We start from the raw sequence: 26,923 nt of genomic DNA, 5'->3' as shown, positions 1-26,923 counted from the left end.
CACTCCCAACCTTACCCAACACAACAAACCAATTATTCTGATCTAAGTTACCTTTCAACACCACTAAAAAGTACATATATTAGTAACTTAGTTCAGCTTACTCTCTACTTTATTTTGTCTTATCTTTTTTTAGACACTATAGTCTAGAGATTTTTTTTTGCCTTCTGTGTATAATATTACTCTGGTTTTGAGGAGTACAGCTGCAGAATTTAAATTATCTAAGAGATCACACAAATTCTCTACTCTAGATCTTGCGAGAGTACAGCAGGCATATGCTGACTGGGGAGTAGAAGGGTGCTCACTCTGTTTTTAAGCTCTTAAATTCTAAATTTAAGTATAAAGGGCCCTGTCTTCATTCATTCGTTTGTCAATTTATTCAAGGACTGTCTCTGAGTTATGAAGCCGACTCTGTTAAGTGTCCTGCCCACATCCCCTCTGTCAGCCCTGTGCCCATAATTACAAACACAGGCTACCTTCTTCTGAGTGCTTTCTCTGGTATGTGGGCTGGAAACGCCGGTGAGTTCATGCTTACTGGCATAATTTTAAACCAGGGCTAGACAGACACTGGAGAGTAAGGACCTCTCTCCTGGGTTGCTGAGACAGTTCACTCAGCAAGTTAAGGTGCTTGATGCCTAACCCGAGGACTTGCAACCAATCCCAGGTCCCACATAGTGGAAGGAACTGACCGAGTCCTACAGATTTTCCTTTGACTTGTGTGCTCATGCCTGTGTGGACACACTCTAAATACATTGAATCTAAATTTATTTCTAAAACTTCACTCCTTGCGTCTCAGTCTGTCTCCTCCTGAGGCACATTCCACGCTATATCTGGGGTTCCTCAGTGGGATTCTGTCTTGGTGGGCCACTACAGTCATTTCTCTGATGCTCTCTGTACTGGCTTTCTCCACTATCTCAAGTTCCTGCTCCTCCATTGCATATTCTTGTCAGCATCTTCCGGATAAAGTCCTAGTATTTAAGTCTCTCTCTCTCTCAGGGTCTTTTTCTGCAATGATACCTTGCCGAGCGACACACTGAACTCAGTGGGACTGGACATGTCAACCCACACATGCATGATATATGATTTTTTTCCTGTTTTCTACATAGATTTTTTTTTCTTTTAGATACAGCTTCATTCTATAGCCCACGATATCCTGGATTTCATCATGTATTCCAGGCTGTCTTTACACTTACAGCAATCTTTCTGCTTCAGCCTTCTGACTAGTGTAATTACAGACATAAATCAACATGCCTAGCTTTATTATTTTTTCTTTATTATATTTTAGAATTGGGGGATTGAGGTAAAGTCTCAGTATGTCACCCAGGATGGCCACAAACACATGATCCTCCTACCTAAACCTCCCCAGGCTGAGATAATAGGTGTGCACTATCATACCTGACTTAGTATTTCAATGTTTCTAATATTTTAAAATCCTGCCCCATTCACCAAACTCTGTCTCTGTCTCTGTTTCTCTCTCTCTCTCTGTCTCTCTCTCTCTCTGTCTCTCTGTCTCTGTCTCTCTCTCTGTCTCTCTCTGTCTCTGTCTCTCTGTCTCTCTCCTTCTCTCCCTCCCTCCCTCCTGTGGTCTGGATGACTACTATGCTCAGTGATGTAATGGAACTAGTTCACTTATGAAAGCTGATTGCTATATTTGGGAAAAAAATTTTGAGGAATGTATTAAACACAAGCACTATTAAAAATCAAATCATCTAAAATTTGCCATAAGGTGGATTTTAAAAACAAAGATAACAAATACTATCATTGTTTTGCTCATATCCACATAGAGGTGGTTTACAAGGACACAGGATTTACTGCTGTGAACAGACACCATGACCAAGGCAACTCTTGTAAGGATGTTTACTCGGGGCTGGCTTAGAGGTTCAGAGGTTCAGTCCATTATCATGAAGGCAGGAGCATGGCAGTGTCCAGGCAGGCATGGTGCATCAGGAGCTGAGAATTCTACATCGTCATCCAAAGGCAAATAGGAAGAGACTAGCTTCCAGTCAGCTAGGGAGAGGATCTTAAAGCTTATACCACACACCTACTCCAAGGCTACCCCTTCAAATAATGGCACTCCCTGGGCCAAACATATTTATACCACTACAACTGGTACTCTTAGGCTTCCAAATTCTGCCTCAGACCCTGAACGTCAGCTCCACAAAACAATAGTATAATGACAGATATTGGTGCATATACAAAATGGTCCTATTGTATGACCTAATGATGCTGTAACTGTCTTAAGTTTGTGTGGTACATTCTAAGCTGTTTGTGGGATGCAATCACCCAATGTTGGGTGTCTCAGAATGTGTGGTGGAGCCTAAGTGAGATGTTGCCTGTTTACCTCCCTCAGGACTTCCCTCAGGAGCCTTTATTTAACACCATGTGTAGTGTGCTAAGTATTCTGTCCCAGAAGTGACACCACATGACCCTATCCCTCAGGCCAGAAAGCTCAGCTCAAAGATGACTCCTATCTCTCCCTCACCTGGGTTCACCAAGCCCTGTTTCCATCACCTTCTAAACACACAAATACCACCCCATCTGAACCCTTCCAAGATCTCATGTTACTTCTTAGTTGAATTATTTTAATGGGTCCTCTTCCAACCCAGTGGGTCCCCAGCCTAGTTGGGTCTCGGTTACTCGAAGATCATGTTGAGAGAATGATCGTAGATGCCATGCACAAACCCTTTGTTGAGTGGCTACCACCAGAAGAACAGCCTCTGTTCTTCCCAGAGGCACAGAGCTCCTTCTAGTGTGCCATCTTTATGTATATGGGCTCTGCAGCCAATCATTGCTTCTCTGACAATGCCTTGGGATCGTGGGCAGGTTACTCACCCTCTCAGAGCCTTGGGTTTCTCATCTTTAAAATGGAGATAGTTATAGAACCATTTGGTCCATTCTGAAGGTTAGATGAGTTTACACATTTGTAGGGTGTTTAAAGCAATGCATAGCTCACGGTAAGCCCTAAAAATATTGTATATTTCACCATGCCTTTTTTGAAAAACTTAAACAGAGTTATTTATTTGTTTATTTTCTGTGTACAAGTGTTTTGCCTGGCGTGTGTGTGTGTGTGTGTGTGTGTGTGTGTGTGTGTGAGCACCACCTGCATGCCTGGTGCCTGCAGAGGTCAGGAGAGGATGCTGGGTCCCTGGGATTGGAATTACAGATAGTTGTGAGCCACCTGTGAGTGCTGGGAACTGAACTCAGATCTTCGACAAGAGCAACAAGTGCTCTTAACCTCCAAGCCATCTCTCCAGTCCTGTGTGTCTTTTTATTTTTCTTTTAAAATGAGGGTTTTTGTTTCATATGTCATCTTTCTACAGTTGTTGACAAAGCAAAACCACCTTTAAAACTGTAGTGTATCTTTATCTTTCTGCCTACTCTTAAAAAAAACCCACAAATTAGTAATCAAAAATCAAAACATTGTCATGAATTAATAGACTATGCTTGGTAATTAATCTTAGTCATTTTTTTCCTAAAAAGAAAGCTTTATTTGTTATATACATGCAACTAAAACCTAATATATCTCCCTTTTTGGAGTATGGTCAACAGGTGTATATTTGCTTACAAAGTGTTAGCCTTTTGAATAGTGTACCACTTGGTGAATTTTGCTACAGTTGTGTAATCATTGCTCTATCAAGATATGGAACATGTGCACCTCCCCTGCTCTCCTGTGATCAGCAGTGCAGACAGTCTTTTCCTCCCTTTTCCTGCCCTGGTCAGTCTTCTCTGGTCTCATTCTTGGGCATCCCAGTCTCTAAGCAGCTAGCCTTTGACCACGTTGCTCTTTGTCAGGTCCATACTTTTTAGCCTAGGTACCTTCCACATTCCCTTTGAGCTTTTGCTGGTATCCTCCCTGTGTCTGGGTTAACTCCCTGCGTGGCATTCATTCCTAAACGACCCCAGGCCTCTCTGACTACACTGCCACTTTGTGTTGAAATCTTCTATCCATGTCTGAATTCTACATGGTAGACTGCCATCTGTGGACAGCAGGAACCTGTTTCCTAGGCTTCAGCCTGGAATCTGCTGAGCAGATGGCATCGGGAGGCTGGACTGTGACATTGGATCTTCCTCATGAGGCTGGGGGGACGTGGGATTTAGCTGACTGGAGCCTGTGTTGGAAATCCTTAAATCCGGAATGTCTCACTCCCCTCAATGGCGTCTTCTGTTCATCTACCCTGGAGGTAACTTTCTCTAGGGAATCCTTGGGTAGTCAAGGTCAAGCCTGGAAAAGAGGAGCTGGGGACCAGAGTCCTCACAGCACAGCTAGAGGGTGACAGAGGATGAAGAGGCAGGGGCAGAGGGAAGGCGTAGCTCACGCCATGCTATGCTATTCCATCCTGAGATGAAGATTGTGATTGAACCAAATATTGAATTAGGGGAAGGAACAGATAGAGGGCCCTTTTTGTAAACACTCCTCACCACTGGGGACTCTGCGAGCCTATTGCCCAATGGATAATATTTACAGAACCTGTATTTGTCAGCCCCTCCTCTGCGCAGGTGCTGTGCCAGGAGCAGGTTCCCATGTAGACGGTATAATAGTGGCCCCCACTGCACCCTCTGCCACTCATGAGCCTGCTAAGGGTTTCTTGCCTTTAGCCTGACAACGCTTTCTTTCTCTACTGATGGAGGTGTGAGGTGAGTTAGATTTGCTCCCTGCTGAAGAGCCTTTTAGCCAACAAGTACAAAGAATGGGTAATGAATAACCAACATCTTCATCCCTGTTGAGGAGAATCTCTGGGGTGTATTCTATAGGGTTTTGCTGCACCCCCCAGTGACACAGGCCCTGGCTGTTCCCACCCCACAGTGGCTGCTTGCTTGATACCATGCTCTCTCTGTTCGTTCTTTCCCGTCCCAGGTCTCCATCAACGTTTCCCAGATCATCTCCCCAATGAATTGCAGTCAGCCCTTTAACCCACAGTTCTACAGCCACAGATTTAACCAACTGAGGTTCAAAACTGCTTGGAAGACACTTGTCTCTGTATTGGGCATGTGCAGGGCTTTCTCCCCTGTCATGGCTCTCTAAACAATACAGTGTCACAACTATTTATATAGCATCACATTGCATTAAAGGCAGTGTATATCATCTAGAGAGGATTTGAAGCATATGGGAGGAAGTGCAGAGGCTCTATGCAAATCATTTTATAAGAGACTTGCCCATCCCCAGACACTGCAACCTGCTATAGATGGTCCTGGAACTAATCTCTGTCATAGAGTGAAGGACTACCACATCTGAACCAATTCCTCTTGCCAGGATCTGCTTCTGGGAAAAATTAAAGACAAATAGTGAACCAAGATGAAGAACAACCCTGCCACAGAGAAGTCTTTGGGCCCTTGGTGGATTTGGGTATCACTTTAGGCTGCATGCTCAGCCTGCAGTCTTTCCTGGACACTAACAAACACTACTGAATGGATGAATAAATGTTCTTACTTATCCCCACAAGAGAGAGTAATTGTCTTAAAGTCCATTTATGCTCAGGGAGGTAAATGCCTTGCCCATAATCCAGCAAGACTGGCTGGTAGCAACTGCTGACCAGAAGCTGGGATCCTTAAATTTTATTTCAAGTGAGTCTCAGCTCTGGAAAATGACTGAGTGTGGGAAGGTGATCTATAGTGATTCCTACTGATTAATCATTAATTCCCCAAGACACCACTGAGATTCAAACTAGAAATTCATGGTTTAGTTTCAACCCAACCCCTCTGTATTCTCTCCTCGCAGTTTTACTATAGACCAACAGTTGTCAAGCAGCAATGGCCAAAGGGGTGTTCACAGAGGAACTGAGGCAGGAAGTCTGCAGCCACAGAGGCTGGGGCAGTTGTAGTCCTTTGGCCTTTTAGAACACTAAATCTTAGAGGCTGGGGAGGTGGCTCAGTAGGTAAAGTGCCTGCTATGAAGGCCCTGAGTTCAAATCCCAGCATGAATGTGAAAACTCCAGGTGCCACCTACAATCCAGCACTGTAAAGATAGAGATCCAGGAGTCACTCACTGGTCAGGGAGCTGAGTTAAAGGAGTGGGCTCCAGGATCATAGACAGATCCTGCTCAGAGCAATAGAGAGAGAGAGATGCCTGATACCAAACTCTGTGTGGACTTGAAAGGGGGTGGGGGACAGAGGAGAGAGACCAAACTTCATTTCAAAGAGGCTGATCTTGCCTCATGCTCAAAGGAATAATTTTAAGAGCTGCAGTTAAAATGGTTATAACCTAAACTTAAGCTGGCATGGTGTTTCATGCCTTTAATGCTAGTAAAAACAGAGGCAGGAGGAACTCTGTGACTTTGAGTTCTAGGCCAGCCTGTTATACAAAGCAAGTTGTGGGACAGCCACATAGTGAGACCTTGACTCAAAAAAAGAAGAAGAAGAAGAAAAGCACCTAAAGTTAAATTATTTCAATTGAACTTGGTTTTGAAGAGAGGCTTTTGGGTTGATGAGATGGCACAGGGAAATTACTTTTAAGTACTTTCTATGCAATCTGACTGAGTTTTGATCCCTAGAAACAACCATGGAAGGAGAGAACCAAGCAGAGAGTTGGTGCATGGTGGCATATGCATCCCTCTTCTAAATAGGCGTTGGTTGTTGTTTTTTTGTTTTTATAAAGGGGTAGCTGGCTAATATTTGGAGTATCACTAGATCAATTTTCTGGGTTGCTATCATATTTTCTTGGGCCAAAACCTCATGGTCCCAACATCTGAAATCAAGTGTCACAGGGTGGATGTAACTCTGCTGTGTGATTTGTACAAGGACAGTATATTATTCTGTTTAGGGAGTGGCTTTTCTTATCAAAATTTCCACCTCTATTTCTTTTGTTCTTTCCAGGTCTTCCACCTCAATTCTTCCACGTATTCAATAAAATATGGAATGCAGTGCCTTTACCAATAGATAAGGCCCCCACCCTCCCTGCTCTGACCCTTGCAGAACTCATCTTTAGACCCAGAGGCTGGTGCTTTGTGTGACGTTATTTGGATTTAAATAAGGCTTTTTCCCAGCTGTTCACGGTTTGTGCAATCCTCCTGAGGGTGACATTCACCGCCACCTCAGCCCAGCAGTGTGGAGGAAAAGAGCAGCCTGCTGCCAAGGGGATTCGAACCGCAGTCAATCGGCCTAGGCGGAGCCGAATTGGAATAAGCGGTGGCGTGGAGAGTCGTGGCCTGGAGTGGGCGGGACCGGCAGAGGACCTCCCTAGGTGGGCGGGGAGTTAGAGACCCGCCCCCGCGCAGAGCTGAGAGTTGCGCTGCGCGGCTCCGCCTCTCTTCGGCCCCGCCCCCCGCGGCTCCCCGCAGCTCCTCCTCTCTCTCATTGGCTGAGACGTAGACCCTCCTTTTTGGCCAATGGTCGCCACCGCGGCGCGGCCGTCCGCGATCTGATTGGCCAGAGGCCGGCAGAGTGGCGGCTAGTGAACCAATGGGAAGAGGCAGCTCGATGAATGGCTGGTCCGGGTGGGGAAGGCAGGAGGCGGCGATCCCGGCGGAGGGGGCCGTTCGCCAGCTCCGAGGCAGAAAGTGCCACGACTCCACACACGCGCACGCAGCTAGCGAGCGGCCGGAGCGGACGGCGGACGGGGCGGACGGCGCCAGGGTCGCAGTGTGTGCAGCTGCTCAGGGGCGGCTTCTCGGTGGAAGCTCGGCCGATTCCCCTCTCGCGGTTCCGCGGCGGCGGCGGCTGCTCTTGCCCTCTCGCTCTCCCTCTCTCGTCTCCCGCTGCAGGTAAGAAACTTGGCCGGGCCCTGCAGCGGCGGCGGCGGTGGAGGCGCGCGGGCTGGGCCGTCGGGGCGCCGGGCCGGTCGCGCCGCGAGTGACACGTCTCCTCGGCGGCCCCTCCCCCGGCGGCGCCGGCCCGCACGCCCGCCCTGGCGGTAGCCGCGGCCCCTCGAGTGGGACGGAGCTGCGTGTGCCAGGCCGAGCCCGTGCAGGGGCGTCGGCCGAGCGCGCCCCTCGGGGTGGATCCCCCGGCCGGCCGGCCAGGAGCTGCGGCGGCCCCGCGGCGCGACGTGGCGACCCCTCCCTCTCGGCCCGGCCGTCGGGCCGGCCCGCGCGCTCCGAAGTTGGGCTAAGAAAGTTGGCGGCGGGGCGGGGCGGCGCACAGCTGGCGGAGGAAGGGGTTAAGTTTCGGGAAGCCACCGGATGACGTTGCCGGGCCGGAGTCCGGCCCAGAGGGGGTTGGGGGGGCGGAAGGCGGTGGGACGGCCTGGGACGAGGGCTGAGACTGGATTGGTGACGCGGGGGCCCAGAGCCCCGGGCTGCGGGCTGTGGCCACAGGACACGTCGGCAGCCCCGACGGGGCGGGCGGGGGCCACAGGGCTCGCCGCGGGTGCCGTCCGGGACTGGCCGTGGCAACTTCCCGGAGTACGGGATGAGGCTCCCTGCTCCCCCTGGCGGAAGGGCCGCAGCACCGTTTCCCGGCGGGTCCTCGCGGAACCGGCACGAGGGTGCGGGACCTGGCCAGGGTTGGGGCCACCCGGGGTCCTGCCTGGCGTCTCTTTCCCGCGCCCACGATTAGTGGACCGGTGGTGCTAGGCCTGGGCGGAAGTCCGCACCTCCGGCCCGGCGGGCCAAGCGCCCTGGCACTGGGCCCGCCGTCTGTCCTGGCCCGCCAGGCTCCCCGGCAGTGCCCGGGGAAGGGAGGCCAGTTGACCCGGGCTTACTGCAGGGTGTGCAGGATGCTTCAGGGACTCTTTCCCGTAGGTGTCACGCTTCGTGGACAGTTGCTAACCAAATGTTTTCTCTCAGAGGTTTCCCATTTCCCCATCTGATAAAACAGGGTTCTGCTTGTCTCTGAGAGACAGCAGTGGAGACCCAGCACGTGTAGGGAGTAGCCAACTGGTATTGACTGTTCTTGTGGGATGTGTGTTTAGGGACGTGAGAGACAAGGGAACAAGGTGGAGCCTGGCTTGCACTGCGAACCACTGCAGAAGTCACACACCTGGATTCCAGCCCCATGAACACCGGACCGGAGGGTCATGTCTCCTAACCTCTGAACCTGGGGTTTCTTTATCTCTTGCCTGAAGATAGTACCACCCACTCACCACTGAGGTCAGGGGAACTGAGCAGGAAGTGTGAGATCTTGTGCAAAACCGAGGGCAATTTGGCAATCAGTCCTCAGGTCAGAGGTCAGGACTGGGAAACACTAAGGAAATGAAACTTGGATGGATCCCTAAGAGCTTCCCACATCTCTGTTTGCTAAGCTAGCAGTTCATTTGCTCAAAGCCTAATGGTGGGGGTTGGGGTCCTGGGTTGAATTTTGAGTAAAGGCTCACATTGTAGGCTGAAGAATTGCACATTGGACACAGCCCTTCACGTTAAGTATTCTCTCACCATCCACACCACTTCCTTACATTTTTTTCCCTGTCATTGTTTATCTTAACTTCCTAAACCTAGAGAAATTTCTGGTATTTGCTGGGGGTTGTCATAGAAATGTGTTAATGAACTTTGTAAGGTCAGCCCACTATGGTCTGCCAACTTGTTTCTCTTTAGAAGCAGCTTCCTGTTCTGAGGGCCTGGAGATGCCACTTCCCTTCTGTTTAAGTACAGGAGGAGAGCTACTAAGAGGTCAGCACAGATGCTGGGGCAAGCCTGGATTGCCTGGCTTCTGGTCTAGTTGAGGCCTACAGAATCCCAAGCTTGGGGGGCTGAGGGCCAGAAGAGGAGAGCTGGAGGTTTGTGTGAAGCTGTGGCATAAACTACAACAGAACTTTCCATTTCCATATTTCGGACTTGAGCTCTGTTTACCTGTTCTCAGTAGTTAGAGTGGTATTATAATGTATGGATATTTTTTGTTGATGGGAAACATTTTCTTCATTCTCTCTTTCTCCTTCCCCTCCTCCCATCCTCCCCCCCTTTTTTCCTTTCTGCAGTGTTTTAGGACAGAGTCTTAGGTAGTCCTGCCTGCCATTGGGTCGTCTAGGCTGACCTTGAACACCTGGCTGTCTTGCCTCTACCTCCCAAGTACTAGGATTACAGGTGTACACCTAAACACCCGGCTTGATGGGGAGTTTTAAATAAATCCTGAATCGAGTCACATTCGAGCAATTATGCTCTTTGCTGAAATGAGCCTTAACTCTACATGCTACAATAATTATATAGCACCAAACTCAGTTTAAACAGTTGCATGCAAATGATTTAATTGGAATATTGGATTATTGTGTAGCAGGGATACCTTTTAAAAGCATAGGAGCCCAGATTCTTACTCGTTCTTTTATCCCCAGAAGCTGTAACTAATAGACTTCTGACAAAGGGGTAGAGCCACAGCCCTTATGATTTTCCTTGTTCAAATCTTGCTTCTAGAAGGAAAACACCCATTTTGTTATCCCTGTATAAATTCCAAGCCTACAATGGGGAAGGCCTCTGAGTTCTCCAATGAGCAGTATAAACATGGACTGTCTGGCTCCCAGAGGAAGCTCTTAGGGGTTTGAAGTCCCAGGTTTCCATAGTTCATACGGATTAGAGACACTACCATCTCATGGTATAAAAGAATCTGAATCCAACTTAATTTTAAAAGACTTGCAATTTAGAATCAGATACCACACTGCTGTGGTTTTAGACACAGCATATATTTTACACCCATATATTTAGGGTAGGTATGGATGTCACCCATTCAGTACACGAGAACCTGGAAGCCCAGCAGATAAGAAAGTTTGGGAATCTGTTCCTGTTGCCAACTGCTAGTTGACATCTGTACAGCTTTCTGAACAGGCCGTGGGGCCACATAAGCCTATCCTGCTGGGACAATAATTACCCAAGGGAGGACACAGAGCTAGAAGATCAAAATGAGTTTTAGTGGCAAGGTGTAGTCAGTAGCAATTTGGCAGTGCAGGAAGAAGGTACTTGGCATTTTATTCCTTTCTGAAAAGTCTTTGTTCTGGGCTTTCAAACTCCATACATACAAATACATTGGTGGCACCTGAATTTGTGTGAAGTTGTCCACAGTAGCATCATCCATACTGTGTACAGCTGTAGCCACATACAGCTATGTAAATTAAAGTGCAGTAACAGTTGACCATTCTGTTTCTTAGCCAAGTTACAAATGCTGAGTAGTTGGATGCGGAGTTAGCTCATTTGCATCATCTTGGCAAGCTTGACCAGGCAGCACCAGGCTGGGGTGGCTCCTGATCTCCAAAGGTTCAAGTCCCTGTTCCTCCTGATGACATGAAAACATTATAATGTTGAACTAGGTGAAATGTCCATTTTAGAAGTTTCGTTTAAAGCACTTAGCCGAGTAACTCGTCACTTATAGAACACGTTAGTCTTGAGGGCTTGGAGAGTTGGCTCAGCAGTTACGAGCATTTTGTTGACCATTCTGAGTCCTTCCTGCTGAGGACTGGGATTGGGTTCCTAGCACCTAATGGTGAATCATAGCTGCTTGTGTCTCCAGCTCCAGTGTACCTGACTTCTTCTTCTGATCTCTAGATATGTACATGATGCACATAAATATGTGCAGGCCCTCATACATAAAAATCTATAAACAAAAATCCCAGTCTCAACTGTGGATATGTGCAAAAGGGGGTAGGGCAGGACAGGTACCTTTACCTAAAACTAACAGCATGAAGATGGCCGAATGTACCAAACACAGAAAAAATGAGTAGGCATTAGATGGAAAGTATGCAGCTTGTGAGGAAAGTAAATATTTAATTCTAAGTGAGAAAGCCTAGGCGATGGAGGCTGCTTAGCATTACGGAATATTAACTCGGGGACTTCCTGGGAGATTGTTTTCGAGGCAGACAGATTCTGAATGAGTCTCCTGACACAGGCAAGCACACACCCAAGTTTAAAGTCACTCGCTTTGTTTTTCCTTTAAGTGTTGGTAGTACATGTCTCTCTCCTCTTTGAAAGGAACAGTAGCTTTATAAAGGATGCTATATAAATTATATGTCTCGAGGTTATTTGGCAAGGATGGAATACATGTCTGGTCCCCAGCACTTTCACAGCCCAGTGTAGTGGAGTTTTCCTCTCTGCCTGTTGCAGGGTATTTCTTGACAGTGACCACTTGTAGATTCTGTTATACTCCATACGGCTTTGAAAGCTCACTGGAACTTGGGAAGGGTTTTTGAAATCTTTGTTGTAATCATATGTCAGTGCTCAGTAGAGTGACGTAAAGCCTAAGTTTAAAGGAAACCTCCATGGGCAACTAGTTAATGTCTTGCTGGTCAGAGAGAAGCCCACTGAGATTGTGCTGGAAGTCTGTAGTTCTTTACAGTGGTAACAGGCATAAGTTGAACTAAATGACCTTCTTGAACCCACACCTTTAATTCTGTACCCTAAGCTTAGACAGGCTTTGAGCAGACAAGGCCTATGTTAGTTTATGTATAGACTCCAAAGCATTATTACTAACAAAACCAACCTTTCAAAAATGGAGGATTTTTTTTTTTCATTAAAATTTAGGTTTTTAAGGCTTTTACAAGAATATCGAGGATTTGGTCTGATTTCTTCATGGTGTTTGTAAGTCTGTGGTCCTTTAGCAGCAACAGATCTACCCTGGTGCATGTTGTGTGCCTGGCAGTCCTGACGATCTGTGGAGCTCTAGTAGGGAGCAGCCCTGGGTTGGGGTTCAGATCCTAGGAACAAGGAGTATGACCTTTCCTCCTCGGGCTTCAGTGTCCCTTTCTTGTAACGTGGAAGCATCTTTCAGACAGTGGGCCCTAGTTTATCTGTACTCATTGCTTTCTCCTTGCAAATCCCATCAGCTTAGCTATCGAAGGGAGAACTTGGCCCTTCTCACACTCTCTGCTAGTTCTACTCTATCCCTCTGTCACTGTCACCTTGAGCCTGTTTAACATCAGTCTTTGAGATGGTCTCGCAGTTCTGACATCACCCCTGTCTTCTAGACTGTTCCTCTGCGTCCAGTCCTTGGTCTGCCTTGCCAGTCACCTGCTGGGCCCCATTATCGTTATGCTCCACTTCTCCCTTCCCTTCTCTGCTGCCATACTGGCCGCCTCTGTAGGTGCCAGACTTGTGTTTGCAGCAGGGCTTTAGGAGGCGTTGCTTTTACCTGGGGAGCTTTTCCCAGATAGACGTGCAGTTGCTTCCTGCCCTGCTTCAGAGCTGTTGATCATCTTGTTTAAAGTTGACAGAGACCCTTCCATCCTGTCCAACCTGTGCAGAGCTCTCTCCTCATTCCTACCACTTGTTATGTGTCCTGTATTTGACCTGCCTATTATTGTCTCCACTGGAGCACAAACTCTGTCAATACAGGAACATTATCTGATTCATTTTCCCAGGTATCCCAGGGTCTAGAACAGTTATGGCACCTAGTAGCAGTCCATTCTTGCTGGGCTAATGGAGAGGCTTCTCCCATGCAAGTCTATAATCTTTTAGCTCAAAGTAGTCTGGATTCTTGGAGTATCAAATATAAATACAAAACCATCCCAGAGCCAAATGGGAGTGAGTTTTGGATTACCTCCAGTCTGCCTGCAGTTGAGAAATTGACAAGAACGTTGAGTGGCTGTCAGGTTTCTTCAGCCCTTTGCTGCCCTCAGAGGCCAGAGGTGTAAATGATGCCTGGGACAGGGCTGTGGGCTTGAATGCTGGCTCTGACCTGGGCTTCAGTCTGCAGAAGTTTCATAGCCTTGGACTGATCATGTGTCTTCACTGTTGCTCTGGTCCCAGGAGGAGTATTAACAAGGATCACCTACACTTCCCAGGATACAGCGGGGCCTGGGTCAGGCCTGCAGAGGAACTAACTAATCTGTCTAGGAAACAAAACATTATTTTTAGTTTGAATAATATGGTGGCTTTTTCTAAAAAGCTTTGGATTTTGTGCTTGTAGAATAGAAGTGTGCTGTAACAGTAGCAGGGAGAACTGCTGTCTTGTAGCTAGCATGGTGTTTTCCCTTCTCTCAGTCAGACTTTTTGTCAGGCTAAGGAGTGAGAGGAGTTGATGAGACTGCATTCTTGCCTCCCCTCATGGCAGTGTCTCCTGAGGAACTTAGCTGAGGTGGAGGAAATGGCTGAGGCTGAGGCAGGGCGGTCTGGTTGGTAAGGTCAGATTCCAGACCCTCTCCGTCTTTTCTCTTCCTACTGTTGACAAAGAAATGGCAAGTGCGTCCTGAAGTCCTGTCTTTTGTGGTGGGAACATCTGAATGACTCATTTTATATAGAAGGGTAAAAGATCCTTGTCCATACCCATGGTTTCTGGAACTTCTGATTCAGTGCTTAAAAAAACAGTTCAGCTGTATAGAATCTAACTTTGTTTTCCATGAAGACTGCTCTTGAATAGGAATTAGATGTAGCTTTATTTCTGTTGGCTATGTTATTTCCTGTAGTTAATGTTTGTACTGTATTTAGAAAAGTCACTTCATAGTAATCACAGTGATTGAGAAAAGGAAGGAGAGGAAGGATAAATGAATTATTAAAACCTTTAATGAAAAGTCTTACTAGTGACCTGTGGAGGAACTTCTCTAAGGTCCACTTTAGCTGTGCCTTTGAAGCCCAGCCTCTCCTCACCATTACAAGTTGCTTCCCTGGTGAGTTGGGTGGGCCTGGGCCACCTTTTGTACTGTTTGAATTTTTAAAGACAGTGAAGAGAACAGAGCAGTAGGCAAGGCTAATGAAAAGCCCTAGGCACTCCAGGAAGGGGACACCTTCTTGACTGAGCTTCCATTAATTTCTCTCTAGAGACACCAGTGTCCTATATGCTTGCTAAAACTGGAAAGTAGTGGTAGCAACAGCCCTCCATGGCAGATTCTTTAGTTTCTGAAGGTGTCCCTCTTTCAGGATGCAAGGCATGCACATTTTTAATTCTTTACTGAAATAAATGTGTATGTACTTGAGCCACAGTGAAGTACACTTATTTAAACTGCACACCTTGTTTAACTAGTTCTCTTTGTGTTCCTGTGTTCCTTTATAGCTTTTCTTCAAGGATACCTGTTTTCCTGTTTATACATCAGAGTCTCTTTGCCAGTGTTTGAACATAATGGAAGTGGATCACGTGACATATGCTCATTTGTCTTTCCCTTGGTGTGTATGTAAGATTCATCCATGTGGTTGAGATAGCTCTGGTCCATTCATTTGTTCTCGTTTCATCCCGTGTCTGGCTGCATCACAGCATCTGGCCAGCTTCCAGGAGGAGCTGGTGTGGATAAATAACCCTGGCATAATTGGTCTCACCCTGACTTTTGGTTAGCATGCACACATATTTCTACTGGGTCTGATATCTAAATCTGGAATTGTGGGCCATAAAGAGGCATATGTTCAGCTTTAGAGAAAAGTGCCAGGCTTTTCTTTCAAAGTGCTTGTAGTAATCTATACTCTTAGTGCAATATTTGAGAGCTCAGGGTGTATTATAAAATGGCTGACTTTTTAAAAAGGACTAAAGTGAAGTTTGAATCACCATTGATAGTTAGAAGTTCTCTGTCGTTGGAGGTAGAACTGTGGGCCAGTAAAATGTGTTGATCAAAGTGGACTTTTGCAAAAAGCTCTGGAGAGAGGGCGGTGCTGCTGAAGCTCTTCACCAGAAAGCCAAGTGGAAAAGCAGCTCCTACCTGGGCAGGGAAGGGGTTGCTGAGCAGGCCTTCCCAATGGAGCCCTTCTACTGGGCAGTGAAGGGGGGTGGAGGGCTGAGCAGGCCTTCTTAACCATGCCCTCCTACCTGGGATTTTACAAAAAATGAAAGAATGGACACTTCCTGGTTAGAGTGCTGGTCTAACTCCAGGAGTTTGTGATAGGGAGGCATCCCTACAGGATTTCCTATGGCCTCACCCCCAGTCTACAGTGGAGTACAATATCCCCTGTCCATGAGGGGTACTTCCCTAGATCCCCTTAGATGCCTAAAGTTGCAGATAATGCTGAACCCTATATGCACTTTGTTTTTCCTTTAGATACTTATTAAATCAAATGCACAAATTAGATATACTGTGAGCAATAAACAAGAAAAATTTAATGATAAAGTTGTAACAATATACAGTAATAAAGTTATCTGAGTGTCCTACAGAAATCATACTACACTGAACCCACATTTCTGGTAAGGAAGTGAGGTCATCCCATACCTCCATGGTAGTGAGTCAACTGGCTGGCCAGCGGTTATTGAAGCCTCCTAAAGTAAAGCCATAGATAAAGAGGGACTCGTGTGTCCAGCTCTGTTTTGTTTCCCTGGCCTAGCTGACCTTTTAGTCATGTGGCAATAATCTTTCTTTTAAATATAAAACCCAGTGAACTATGATCTCGTTTAGCTGTGAGTGGCAGCTGTGGCAGATATCATGGAATGGGCACCAGGTTTCTGGTGATAGAGGTTGTTGAGGCCAGTCTTCTGACTTGGACAAGTTCTGCATAAAAGATTTTAAAATGCCTCCTGAAAAGCAGAGGTTGGCCCAGAAGATTCCTAAGAAGCTCGTAAGTAGGTTATCCAGGAGGCCAGAACCTGCCCTGTGGAGCTTTTAGCAAACTTGACAAACAGTAGTATAACTAGGGACAAAGGGCAGAGATCAGTGTGGGCAGAATAATAGGAAATGATCCTAACAGTTTCAACCACCAAGGCCTATGGAACCTTTAGGGAGAAAACAGATTGGCATTAAACATTTCTCTGTCCAGGGTGTAACTGAATGGTTGGTTCCTGCTTAACAAATTGAGGAGGCCATGGGTTCTGTCCTCCACATGGCAGAAAAGAAACAAAACAAAACAAAACAAGAGAACTTTTTTTTTATACCCTATTGCTGCTAGGATGGGGGGACACAGCCTGAAAGTGGAAATCACAAGTCTCTCATTCAGGTCTTATGACATGCTGAGAAGTTCAAGCCCATTTAAGAGTCTGTCCTTTAGAGGTGACTGGACAGTGCTTCTAGGCCTGTCCTTTAGTATTTAAAGGATCACACTTATTTCCTAGACTTCCAGAACCCCAAGGCATGATTGTAAGAGAAACATGCAACATTTTTTTAAAAAGATTTATTTATTTTATGTATATGAGTACACACTTTAGTTGTACAGATGGTTGTGAGCCTTCATGTGATTGTTGGGAATTGAACTTAGGATGTCTGCTTGCTCTGGCCAACCCCACTTGCTCCGGCCAAAGATTTATTTATTAGTATAAGTTCACTGTAGCTGTCTTCAAACGCACCAGAAGAGGACGGGTGGTTGTGAGCCACCATGTGGTTGCTGGGATTTGAACTCAGTACCTTTGGAAGAGCAGTCGGTGCTCTTACCCACTGAACCATTTCACCAGCCCAACAGCCAGCAGTAACAGCCCTATGTATGAGTACATGAGGTAGCACTTACTGTGCTGAAAGTAATAGGCAAGGTTTAAAATATCTACAAGTAGTAGTAACTCTAGAATGAGCCAGCACATTTGAAAAGGGGCCAAATACAACTTATAGGTATAAAAAGTTTAATAAATTATAATAAATATATGACAGGTGGATCCAGTAGCTGATTAGATCCAAACGGTATTGGAAGGTGGAGCAGAAGAAAATTCCTAGACTTCACTAGAGAGCCCCCGACAGACAGGTGGCTTACAGGAGCAGTGGAGAAGCAAGGGGAGCAGACTGGGTGGTGTGTCAGATTACAGTTCTGGGTGGGGGGGGGGAGTGGAACAACCAGGGTAGCTGATAATCTTAGAGATGAGATACCCATCAGAAATCCCCAAACAACCCAAACAGAGTAAAAACAAGTCTACATGGAGGTAGTTCATAGTGTGACTAGAGGAAAAACTCAGCAGTCGGTGAGGAGAGCGTTTTAAGGCAGAATCAAGACTGTTCCCAGATTATTAGGAAACTCTGGGAGGAAAGCGAGGCAGAGAGGAAAGGCGTGAGGGAAGTAGGGGTTAGTAAGTAGATGGTCTTTAGCAAGTGATGTTAGTGAGTCTGAAAAACTGAGATCAAGTGCAGAAAGACTGTAAAGGCAGAGGGAAGGAATTAGTGGGACAGGAAAAAAAGTTTAACTTTTATGACCCCTTAATGTTGACTTTTTTCAAAGGTTGCCACTAAAAAATTAAAAGAATGGGTTACTTTTATAATACTAGAAGGAGAAACAAAACATTCAGAATTAATCAACAAAGACAAAGACAAAAAGTAGCCCAGGACAGATGGGAAACTAATGTTAGATAAAATGCAGATTGAAACTCAAGTGTATTAACATTCATATTAAATGTCAATTACCCAAATACTTCAGTGAAAGCAGAAAGATAGTTTGTGCTGAATGTTAAAAATGCAGCTATTGTACTGTCACAGATGCAGTCGCTACAGAAACACCACTAAAAGAAAGCCTGCGTGCATGTGTTAGTGCTGTGTGCGTGCCTGGGATAGTCTGAGCTACATAGAGAAGACCATCCCCTCCCCTGCCCAGTCTTAAAAGAACAGAAAGAAAACTGATGTTGTAGTGGTGTTCTGAGCAGCTTTTTGGCTGAGATCAGGTGTTAAAAGTATTCCAGAGGGGTCAGTGCAACAACTTAGGCATTTTAACTTCTTTTTTAAAGATTTATTTATTTTTATTTGTATGAGTGCACTGTAGCACTCTCCAGCCGCATTTTTACTTCTAAATCAGTTATTACTGTGTGTGTCCATGGTGAGAGGACAACGTGAAGGTATGAGTTCTCTCCCTCCGCTGTGGGCTCCAGGGATCAAACAGCTTGCCAGGCTTGCACAGTGAGCGCCTTTACCTGCTGAAGCCTTTCACTGGCCCTGTGTTAACTTTTGAATTAACATAATCTCAATGTTTAAAGTGAAAATGGTCAGAAATACTTAGGAAATGGTCTAATTTATAACCACAGTAGAGAAATTTCAGTGATCCTATAACAAATCAACTTTGGATCAACTAGTGAAGAAGGCAGTCTGTATGTGACTATATAAAAATAAATCCACAGTTGCATAACACACTTTATAGTGTTCAGATGTCTGTGTCCAGGGCCTTACAGTCACTCCAGTTAATTCAGAAATAGGAATAAAAAGATAAGTAGAAAATCACCGTGTATTTGGAAAATTGAAAATACTCCTAATGTTTGTAGGTCATAAAGTAGGGAAATATAAAATGTTTTGACAGCAATAAAGAAAATGCTATGTATTAAATTTGTAGTATATAACTGAAATATTTTCTGACAGATTAATAACTTTAAATACATTCAAAGAGGGAAGAAGAAAATTATTGAGCAATGCATCTATCTTGGTGCTGTTTATGCTAACTAGGATAAAAAGCAATTTTTTTAACCTGATAAAAGTCAGAATAAGCCTGAGTCTGTCTTGATGTAGTAGAAGGAAGAACAGAGGAAACAGAAAACAAACATGCAGCAGGGCCACAGGCAGGGCCACAGCAGGGCCACAGGCCTCCATAGAAGAGATGATGGGCATTGGCAGATGTCAAGCAAAACCATGAGCAAGGGACAAACAAGCAACACAGAGTACATAGAATGGGTCTTCCCTATGGATGCAAACGTTGAAAGGACAAGTGGTATTTATGAAGAGCACACTATTTTATTTATTTGTTTCTTTGTTTATTTAAATTAATACCGTTGGTGCTTTTCTAAAACAAACAGGTGCAATGATACACAGCTGTGTCCCGAACATTTGGAAGGCTAAGGTTGAAAAGGTCTTGAGGCCAGTCTAGGCTATGTAGTCTTAAACATAGGGGAAGGGGAGAAGGAAGATACATTACTCATCATATGCAGCTTGTTTTTACAGGTTAAAATGACCAAAATTTTGCAAGTTGTGACAACACTGATATATTTTTAGAAAATCCAACTTACCAGTACTAAACATAGGCGAGAGAAAATTGAATATTGCTGTAGTCAGAAGGAAATGGATCCACAAATAAGACTCATAATGAAAATACCAGGCCAAATGCTTCTACTGGTTTGCCCTACCACGCATGTAAAGAGTTAACATTCTATTTTTTCTCATACTTAGGAGAGAGGCAGCAGGTTTGGTTTTAGAGCTGTTCACTCTGATGTCAGCTAACCTTGTTCTGTAGGAACCTTCCTAAGAGTCAAAGCCACACCCAGCAGTGCATAGAAGGACAAAGTGATGTGCATCCTAGGACTGCCAACTTACTTTAGTGTTGAGAAATAAGTGTATGTCCATCTCCCATTCTGACAGGTTACGAGAGTAGACTAGTGTACTCATCTTAACAGATACCAAGAAAATATATGATAGGACTCACCACGGGCAAAAAGCAGCTTCTCTAACCTGGAAAGGATTTCTGCAAACAGTCAGTAAGCAGCACTCCCTGAAGCACCTACAGTTGTCCCTTTGATATGAGGAAAGACTGCTGTCCTGCTCTTTGCTGTTGCAGTGGAGGTCATACTCCTCAGAAACTCAGGGGAAAAGAGCAGAGCATGTCAAGGTTAGGAAAAAAGGAACAAACTCGTTTTATATGATTACAGATACAGAAAACTTAAAAAAGATCTAAAGCTGGGTCACTAGAATTAGAATTGCTCAGGAAAACAGTAACCACTACAAGATCATTCACACATTTGCATGCCAGCAACAGACAGACCCGGGACCTTAGTGACCATTTGCAGGAGTATAAAACTGAAGAAAAAGAAACAAATCTCCAGCAGCATGAAAAACACTTTTTCTCCATCAGGATACCTGTGTTTTTCTCTTTGGACATATTGATATGAGTGCTGGCCAACAAACCCTGATAGAGTATTTAGTAGTCCTGCCACAGCTCTGTCTACTGAGGTCTGATATTGGCTAGTGGAGTGCCGTCTGGTCTCTATGATCTGGGGATAAATGTGTACTACAGTAAGAAAGCTGGGTGGACCAGTTGTCTATTTTGAGGATCCTTGATTTTGCCATGTTGGCCTGTTGTCTTCCTTAATTAAGTGGGAGCTGGAGGCTTCTTGTAAACTCCCAGAGGATTTAGGTCTATTCACATACCTACTTTTTCAAATACTTTTTAAAAGGGAAACACAAAAGCTTGTTAGTTTTTTTTTTTTAAATTCCCCTCAGGCATAGAAATTGAATCCAAAATGGGTGATGATTAAGCAAGGCTTATATTAGAATATATTTCTATTTTTAGTGGCTCAACTCTTTAAAATGAATGGCATTGTTTCTTTAAAGTAGGAAGTTATTTTTAACATGTGAAATAAATTATTTCAAAAATCCTACTTTTAGTTGCTACATTTTCTCTGTTTTAAAAAAACTCGTTACATTTAAACTTTTAGATGCCAGGCTCTAATGCTTCTTTGAAAATACCAGTTAATGTTAATGGGCATTGCACTTTATAGGGAGCAAAGAGATCGCAGGATAGTGAGGGGAGTGACTGAACCCAACCTGACCTGACTTAGGGATGTTATTGAGTGGGGGGTGGGCAGCTGATGGACAGGTGATCTTCTGCAGGGTTGTACCCTCCAAGAGCGGTCAGGCAGTTTTCTAGTTTGTCGAGAGCACTGACACTCATCTTGACAGTTGCTCTCATCCTGTAGTCTTCTAAACCAATGGAGAACAAGCACAGTTTTACACAAACCGCCCCAGTGCACAGGAGTGAAGGGAGGCTGATCTAAGCCCATTCTAGGAGAACCTAGTGGCCTGCCTGCTACCCAGGTGACCACAGCGAGAGTGACCTGATTTCTCTTACTTTGAAGATCAAATCTAGAGATGTTATTTAAAAAGAATTTCTGTCAAATGTTTCTGTTTCAGATACCCATAGTTAAACATGGTCTAAAATTATTAAATGGAAAATTCTAGAAGTAATGAGTTACTCTCACGTTTTCTGTCATTCTCATAGCATCAAGCGCTATCACAGGATGTGAATTGTCATGTTATGAGGTATATGCACTACTTGCCCTGAGTCTGGGTTATCAGATACACTATGGTAGAATTATATGGCCAATCATTTAATTATGGCCCTCAATGCTGTCAGTGGTATTATACTATTATAATTACTTTATCTTATTGTTGTTTTTGCCTTTTACTGTGCCTAGTTTATAAGTTAAACTTTATCATAGGTATATGTATATACAAGGAAACATAGTATATATGATGTATATATAGGATTCAGTGCTATATATCAGGATTCCCTTGGACTCTTGAAACTTAGTTCTAGCAGATAAAAGGGAGCTACTACATTATAATTCAATGTATTTCACATTAAAGGAGAAAAATGTCAGATGATGTGAAAAACAGTTGCCCAAATTCAGTGCTCATTTTTAAAAAGGTAACTGAGAAGATAGTACATACACCTCTTAACTGGAGGAAAGGGTTTTTACCAAATATGTGGTAGTAAGACCTGAGGAGTGGGGATGCAGGAACCTGCTAAAGAGGCTCCTGCTATCAGTTCTGCTCAGAACTAAGGTAATGCAGCACAGAGAGCAAGAAATAGGACTTTCCCCCTGCACAGATAGTTTTCTACCAAGAAAATGAAAGCAAATCTATAAGCTGCAATTTGACAAGAGTTTAGCATAATAAAAGCTGGGTGAATGATACATATATAAACATCATGGATTTACTGGTTGTATGTAGCTGAGAGAATAATTCAAAAAATGTGCATTTTCACTAGGATATTACAAAAAGCAGTAATTTTGACATCACAAAAACATGGAAGGCTTTCATGAAGAAAAATCATAAAAATTTCTAAAAGCTTGAAATAAAACGTTGACACCAGTGTAATGTTGTATTAGAGTTGCTCATTGATGGGAGTCCCTGTGGTTACAGTGTCAGTCCTCCCGTGTTTATGTACATTCTGCATGGTTCAAATTAAAGCTCAGTGGAGATTCTGAAAGGTGGGGTATAGGCTAAAACTTGACATTAATTAATACAGGGCTTAAGTAAATACACAGGTGAAGCACAGTCTAGAATCCATGAGAGCACCCTTCTGTGTCACACAAGGAAGGAGGAAACCAGATAGGGTGTGATGCTGGCAATAAAGCCAATGATGACCACTGCCTGTCATCTACCAAAAGAAGCACCAGTGAGCAGCTCATCCAGGGCTCTTGGGCAGGTGAGTGTGCTACCTCTGAGCTCCGTGTCCAGCTCTCATACTAAAGTTTGTGGAAGGAAGGAATTGTGGACTGTGACTCTGTCTCAGTGGTCACTTCTAGGAACTTACTTCGAATGGCATGAGTCAGGATTATGAGAGAGGACCTTTATTCTGGTGAACATGTCACTCCAGTTCTTTGTGAGTAGCATAGACTTTAAAACAAAAGCATGTAAAGAGTATGGCTGTCTGAATGTCATAGGAGTTAAGAGGAATGAGCCAGTCCTTGTATCTGTATGAGTTTCAAAATAGAGATGTGTTAAACATTGCCAGATGTCACCCTGTAAAATACCCTTTATTTACATAGTAGTTACATATGTAAAACAATTTATTTTGTTTGTATGTATGTATGTATATCTATCTATACATATATATGTATGCATATATGTATAGATACATAGATAAAATATAAGTACGAACACAAGTAATAAGTGTTCTTTTTAAGAACATTGGCCTTTTTGGAAGAGACGAATGCACGCAAAGTCAGCTGGAAAATGTTAGTATTGACACACCTGACTGGTGGGTGGGGAAGTACTTCTATTTTTCTTCTCACACGTCTGTATATCTGAGCTATTAACACCTGAAATGCTTAGACTAGAAGTATTTCAGATGTGGAGTTTTGGTTTTGCTTTTGGGATATTTTAGGGGTGAACCCAAGTCCAAACACTAATTTCATGATTCCTTTATACATCATGTACTTAAGTTTATCATGTTAAGGTACTTTCAAACAATGAGCATTTATTATTTTTGTGTGTATGTCTGTATGCCTGTGTGACTTTATGTGTACTGTGTGCATGAAGGAGCTCATCAAGGCAGGAAGATGATATTGGCTTTATCATTTACATTTGAGTTAGAAGATACAGTCCATAGTCTACATCTGAAGAATTGAGAGCCCCCATTTCCTGTTGTTCCCTAAATCCTAAAACCAGAAGAAGCAGCATTCTTCTGGGATTAAAAATAGTAACAAGTTCCATTCAGTCAAGCCTAGGAGTGGTCCTTTGTCTTGGATAGCTTCCTATTTACTTCTTTCTCTGGGCCTTTATGAGTTAGTCTTTCACTTTAAGTGTCTTAGCAATAGCAGGTGCATAAAAGTACCCATTTCACAGAAGTTTCTAAAAATGACAGAATAGAGATTTCTGTGGTGAAGTTGTATGTATGGTATGGGTGAGCAAACATCTGGTCTGAATCAGTCCACGTAAGCACGGCCCAAGGGAGAGCCATTGAATAGATGCACTCTGGTCTCAGTACAGTTAGCAAGCTGCAAGCATGAACTCGAGACTCTTGTAGGCAATACTAGACTGGGGTTCAAGACTCTCCCAGGATGTGTTTATATCTGAAACTCATGAGGTGGGGTTGGGGAAGGTAGAGGATTCCAGCTTACAATGAAGTCCACCATGAAGGTAAACTCACTTTGAAAGCAGAAGGTGATTTTGTTTTTCCATTTATTTGCTGCTTGCAGAGATACTGCCTTAGCTGTAAATGTTTCTGTGTGTTACGAAAGACTAGGCCTTTTCATTTTCCCATGAAAGCTTTCTTTAAAAAAATTCTAACCCAGGAATTAATGGTAGGGATGTAATTTCTTTTTAAAGTTGCTCGTTCTGCAAAAGTTGGGAAGACACATTTATGCCGTTATAAACCTGCTCTGTGTGTGCTGCAGGGGAGAAATATTCACCTGGGTTTGCTTACCTTATTTCTGAGCTCCCCATGGAGAATGTATTTGTGTGTCATGTTTGCCTATGTGGAGTCAGATTAAAGGTTGATGTTCCAACGTTGGCTGTTCGGTCTGAGCTGAGCAGTTGGAAGGCATGAGAGACTGCACAGAGCTCCGTAGTCCTCAGCTGAGAACAGGCCTTGCTTTGTTGATGGCCCTTCACTGTGTCAGGGGCTGGTGACTGGTGCCAACTGCAGCTCTACGAGAGGCCACCCTTGAGTGCATAGTTGTCAGGAAACCACTTGGTATTTATGGAGCTGTGGCCTAATGTAGGGTCTACCTCAGGAAAAGGTCATGTTCTGGAGACTTTGTCATCTGAATAGGACATCTGGTTATACTGTATTTTGGGCATCTGAGCATATCTCTGTTGGCAGAGTTCTGAGTGGCCCTGTAAGGCCTTGTAGGAGTTTTAGTTGGGGGTTCTCTACCCCTGGAAGGGGTGATCAGCTGTATCACATACTTTGTCTCTGCCCTCCTGCACACAAAACAGAGTCAGGATTGGACAGATGCAAGTTTTTGTTTGGTTGGTTTGGTTTGGTTTTTGTTTTTGTTTTTTCGAGACAGGGTTTCTCTGTGTAGCCCCTGGCTGTCCTGGAACTCACTCTGTAGACCAGGCTGGCCTCAAACTTAGAAATCCGCCTGTCTCTGCCTTCTAGATGCTAGGATTAAAGATGTGCACTATAATACCCATCCTACTAGGAGTGAGTTCCTGGAAAGTCTTACTTTAACAACCTTCCTTGACTGTCACAAGTCGGGGTGCTCACCTTGATTTTGGATCAGATGTCACTAGTGGTTTATAGCTAGAAGTCAGAATCCATTTGAAGGCTTCGAGTGTGTGTGTGTGTGTGTGTGTGTGTAGCCTGGCCTCAGGTGTTGTTTGCTGAAGTGATGATAGGGATGGAGTACTGGACCTTGGTCCTACACAGATCCAGGTGACGGTCTATGGAAGAGTAAAAGTCACAGCAGCCACAGTAATCACTGTGGAGAATGTGTTAGCAAACCCTTGTCATGAGCATTTCAATCCTCCCTAAGAGTCTTGACAGGATAACTCAAAAGTGTTTGCACCATGAGGAGAGTAAGTGTCTTAGACTATGATACTGAGGTATTTAAACAGTGCCCTTCTTTAAAAGGTCCTAATGTCTGTCTGAAGTCCAACTTCCTTCCTTTTCCCCTGTTAAAGAGGAACATAAATTGCATTGACCAAGTGACCACAATGTCTAGAGAGCCTGGACACAGTGTCCTTGCCTTTTTTACCTTTTCCCAATTATCCCTCCATCCCAACCATTCTCTTTAACACTGGAGTTCTTCTTGGTCAGTCTTTGCTGATCCTGGCAAGACTATTTCTCCTCTCCAGCTCTGGGGACAGAACGGATGATGGCATTGATATGACTTAAAAGCTTGGTGAAGTGGAACTAAGTCTGGGCTGTCAGCCAGGAAGGGTGGGCCCAGTTCCCTCTGATCCTTTCTTTGCACTTTGGTCATGGGCATCAAGAATGGAAGGCTTCATCCTCTCAGCTTGGTGCACGTCGTCTGACAAAGAGTCTAGTGGCACTACCCCTTCTTCTGTGACATTCCAAACCTGGAATCTGATGGGCTTCCCAAGACTTTGTGTTTCCTAGCCTGAGAATTGTAGGCTGTGAGGGAGGAGGCATTGCTGCAGAAAGGGTGTTATCCTGCACCGCGTTCTTGATGACCTCAGGATCGCAGCCCCAAGGCAAGGGGCTTTGATCCTAGGAGCTTTGTTTAAGGCTCTGGTCACAAAGCAGAGGGTGATGTGCCAGGGGCCTGCTGGGAAAGCAGTATTGTGTTGACTGGGATTTTTTGTTGGTTCATTTAACTAAAACCAGCCAGTTTTATATCGAAGAAAAATATAAAAAGTAAAGATTTCAGCCCAACATGAAAAATGAACAGTGCTCTCACTCAGCTACGTGTGGTGTCTGTGGCACACAAGTTACGTGTGGTGTCTGTGTGGCATACGCAGCCGTGCTTAGCTTTGCTATCTTTGTCACGTTGCCACTACTCCCTGTTGTTTCACTTCCAGACAGCACTTGTGCTCATGAGTGCTTTAAATGGGGCAGGTTCAAGGGGGCACCTTGAACTTGGGCCATGGCCATGGGCTTTGGAGACTACAGAACATTAGAAACTTGAGTTGTTCCCCTGTACTTTTCCATCCATCTGTTTGTATCTCCAGCACTAAAAGAATATTGATACTGTAGGTAAAAATTACCCATTTCTGAAGAGAGGGTAAGAAAGAGGAGCAAACATGGCTTTGATCCTTCTCTGAATTTAGTCTGAAGACAGTGAGAAACCTTGAGTTTGGTGATACGGGATG

The 26,923-nt window shown here is 44.6% G+C and overlaps 1 protein-coding gene across 2 annotated transcripts in view; it reads left to right on the top strand.

The window, feature by feature from the left end:
• The first annotated feature begins 7,428 nt into the window (after window positions 1-7,428).
• Window positions 7,429-26,923, top strand: part of Rrbp1 (ribosome binding protein 1) — a 63,232-nt gene continuing 43,737 nt past the window's right edge. Inside the window, exon 1 of one of the 2 annotated variants that reach the window (XM_021155728.2) lies at window positions 7,429-7,694. The gene's annotated coding sequence lies outside the window, so the exon portion shown is untranslated. The remainder of the gene's footprint in view (window positions 7,695-26,923) is intronic. The other variant, XM_021155725.2, reaches the window with a different exon arrangement.

Source organism: Mus caroli, chromosome 2 (assembly GCF_900094665.2).
Source record: "Mus caroli chromosome 2, CAROLI_EIJ_v1.1, whole genome shotgun sequence".
NCBI classification, from domain to species: Eukaryota; Metazoa; Chordata; class Mammalia; order Rodentia; family Muridae; genus Mus; species Mus caroli.
This window is presented reverse-complemented; position numbering and strand designations above follow the sequence as displayed.